Below are 3,486 nucleotides of genomic sequence, written 5' to 3'. Positions count from 1 at the left end.
CCTTCAATTTGATATGTTTTATTACATTTTTCTATTTTCCAATTTTCCATTTCTTGTATTTTATCCTTTTTCTATTTTTACTATTATCTCATTTTCTCCAAGTTTTCTTTTTTCCTCCATTTGTTCTTCCATTTAAATATATTTAGCATAATACAGTTCTGTATTTAAGAGATGAGGAATTATTTACATCATTTACATGTCCTCATGTATTTGAAATCATCTTTTTTGTTGTTAACACATTTCGGCTGATATACCCTCCAGCCTTCATCATGTCTCTTGAGGAAATTTCGAACCTAGGTTCTCATTCCTACAGTATTTTTCGATGTTGTTATTATTATTCCGAGTTCGATGCTAGGCGGTGACCTGAATACAAAAGAAACGAACCCCCAGAATAGTAATAACAAAGTTAACTTTGCGTCTGTGACTGGTGCCACGAGCGAAATGGTGAAGGTGGGCTCGGACGAGGGAATCAAGTAAAACTAACCCCACCTCGGGAAGTGATAGACAGCACAAACAGCAAACAATAGTATACAAAACCTTGTCACTCAAACGAAAAAATGAAATGGCTACTAAAGAAGCAATCGAAAAATGCCTACAGCCGATATGGCAAAATATAACATAGCCCGAGTAAAACGCTTCGGAACTGTCGAAGCGGGTTCGCTTCCCAAAAAGAAGCTAAGAAGTAATCGACAACTGCCCCAAAGTCAATATAACTAGTGCTGCTGCCAGATTATTTAGGAAAGCGGACATCAAATATCAAAAAAAGGGGAGGTCCCATCGGAGATCGATGTGGTGTGGCTAGCGGCAGTTATACTGCTAAACTTGGAGGATATAATCAACTTCCTCCAAGTCACCAAGCTGCAGAAGCTGAACTGGTGGGGCCAAGGCCTGGAACTGGTAATCCAGGCCACCGAGCAAGACCTGAAAGAATTGCCAGACAAAATTTTAATGCCGGACAAAATTACTCTTTTTAAGAAAAAACAAAGTCCTGTTCTCCATTTATTTTTATACAAGGTTTACCAGTCCCCTGGCTGTGTTGTCTTCAATTATAACAGCGAAAACAGGAAATAAGAAAATGTTAATTAAAAACAAAAAAAAAATTAAAACGAATCGGAATGGCCGTGTCTGCCATCACGAAGAAAAATGTTCTATGCGTGCAATAATTCGCAGAGAGTTCTGAAATGATACAAAATTTATTATAGACAATTGTACCGATAGATAATAGAGCTAAATATTTTACGAAAAACATCGCATATCTATATGTATACTTTAGTTTAGGAGGGTTGGTATATAAATTCCTATAATAAATTTGATCGTAAATAATATAAACGGTGTGTTATTGAAAAACAAATCAAGTACATATTGTGCAACAGACATAAGTAATATATTTCATAATTCAAATGATAATTTTCGATTGGGAGGTATACCGAATATACATTTTTCATGCGAATATCGCTAAATATATACGTAGTCAAGCAAGACAAATGAAACGGCGTGGTTGTACTGGTACACTGCTCTTACATTTACTTAATTGAAATACAATTTATATTAAAGTTTATATGGATATACTCACAACACTTTACTTGTTACATTGGAATCTGCTGCTACCTTAATAAGCCTGATTGTCATCGCTGTCATTACCCTTTGGCTATTACACAGGTATTTTACCAAATTAACACATATTTAGGTATCGTTGTGATGGCCTTTCTAGGATTCAACATCGCTTTGATCATTATATAATTCTCTGCATGGTATAAAGGTAACTAGCAATTACGGTCAAGCGAGTAGACTAGATTTTGTAAGATGCAGTGCATCTGGATTTTTCTTATTTTAAAAGAGCTGAAAGAGCTTTGATACAAGTTTGAGAAGGTCGACTACATCTGAAACAGTTTGCGACTTGTATGAAATGTGTTTAGGAAACTTATGAGGCAATCTTGGAATGGTGCATTCAGTTAAAATCATTTTCAAATGTCTGCTCCGTTAAGCCTTTGTACACGATCCTTTTGTCCAGTGTCTGTGATAATATCGCGATATACGAGATTCTTTTCCGAATTGTCGGAATAGTATAAGGTAGAATAGCATTTAACACTTTCAGGTAAAATGTTATGTGTAATTTTCATTTTTCACCAGATGATTTAACTTATTAGTTCAATCAATCATGATTAATAATCAATTTTATACGATTTATCGCTGTTGTATGATTACATATTACTGAATGCCGTGTTTGAGTTTAGTATATTTATCATGATTTTCTTTTGGTTACAAAGTACTCTAAAATTTTATTATCTTCAAGAATAGTTTTGCAATCCCATGTCAATTAATGTTTTAAGAAACAAAGCTGTAGTTAAGTTGTCATAGTTTAACGTAACCGCATCCCTTTCGTTTTCCTTTGACGTTTAGACTGGTTGAAGCTATCGAAATTTCGGAGGTGTGTTTGTTTGTTTGGTAACGAATTGTAACCTCATACCATTTGGTGGAAACAGAAGTAACTATATCGTGAAAAGAGAGCAATCCTAGACGTTTAATAATAGCCAAAAAAGCTGGTAAATACACTTTTAATTGAAATTCCTTTTATGAAGTGCCAAACTTTTGACTCACAAAGGCTAGCCAATCAATAAATTACCTCCGCTACAATTATGGAACTGTGTCATTTGAATAAAGATATGGACATAGTCGCATTTCAGTTGTGTTTGGGATATTGAACGAAGAGCAGCTTCATGACGGTTGTCTCTGTAAGTTGCCACACAATCTATCAAATATATGATTCTCCATAAAAATCGAAGAGGATCTTTCACTTCTTAAAGATATCATTAGTAAATACTTTTCGAATAGAATCAGGTCTGGGCAATGTTGCTCGATTATATAAAGAGAAAAACTGTTTTTGTTGTCAAAATTCGCAAAAGGCGCAGGGGTGGCTGTGTGGTAAGTAGCTTGCTTACCAGCCACATGGTTCTGGGTTCAGTCCCACTGCGTGGCATTGTAGGCAAGTGTCTTCTACTATAGCCTCGGGTCGACCAAAGTCGTTGAGTGGATTTGGTAGACGGAAACTGAAAGAAGCCCGTCGTATATACGTATATATATATATATATGTGTGTGTGTGTGTGTGTGTGTGTGTGTATATGTTTGTGTGTCTGTGTTTGTCCCTCAACATCGCTTGACAACCGATGCTAGTGTGTTTACGTCCCCGTAACTTAGCGGTTCGGCAAAAGAGGATGATAGAATAAGTACTAGGCTTACAAAGAATAAGTCCTGGGATCGATTTTCTCGATTAAAGGCGGTGCTCCAGCATGGCCACAGTCAAATGACTGAAACAAGTAAAATAGTAAGAGAGTAAGTATTCCTGTTCATTTCTATGCTTTTCTATTCCTGTTTTAATCGCGCTCTATGAAAAGAAAGGAAAACAGTTCTTCGAAGTCAATTGAAGATTTTTGATTAAAGATAATGCGATATATATTTTTGGTGATAACATAGTGCTGACTTCACTTC

General features: G+C 35.8%; 1 long non-coding RNA gene across 1 annotated transcript in view; it reads left to right on the top strand.

The window, feature by feature from the left end:
* Positions 1-1,538: 1,538 nt before the first annotated feature.
* LOC118766520 overlaps positions 1,539-3,486 on the top strand; it is a 19,919-nt gene continuing 17,971 nt past the window's right edge. The window contains exon 1 of the long non-coding RNA XR_005002457.1: positions 1,539-1,553. This is a non-coding gene — a long non-coding RNA (uncharacterized LOC118766520). The remainder of the gene's footprint in view (positions 1,554-3,486) is intronic.

Source organism: Octopus sinensis, linkage group LG16 (genome assembly GCF_006345805.1).
Source record: "Octopus sinensis linkage group LG16, ASM634580v1, whole genome shotgun sequence".
Classification (NCBI taxonomy): Eukaryota; Metazoa; Mollusca; class Cephalopoda; order Octopoda; family Octopodidae; genus Octopus; species Octopus sinensis.
The sequence above is the reverse complement of the archived record's forward strand: the minus strand, read 5'-3'. Positions and strand labels throughout refer to the sequence as shown.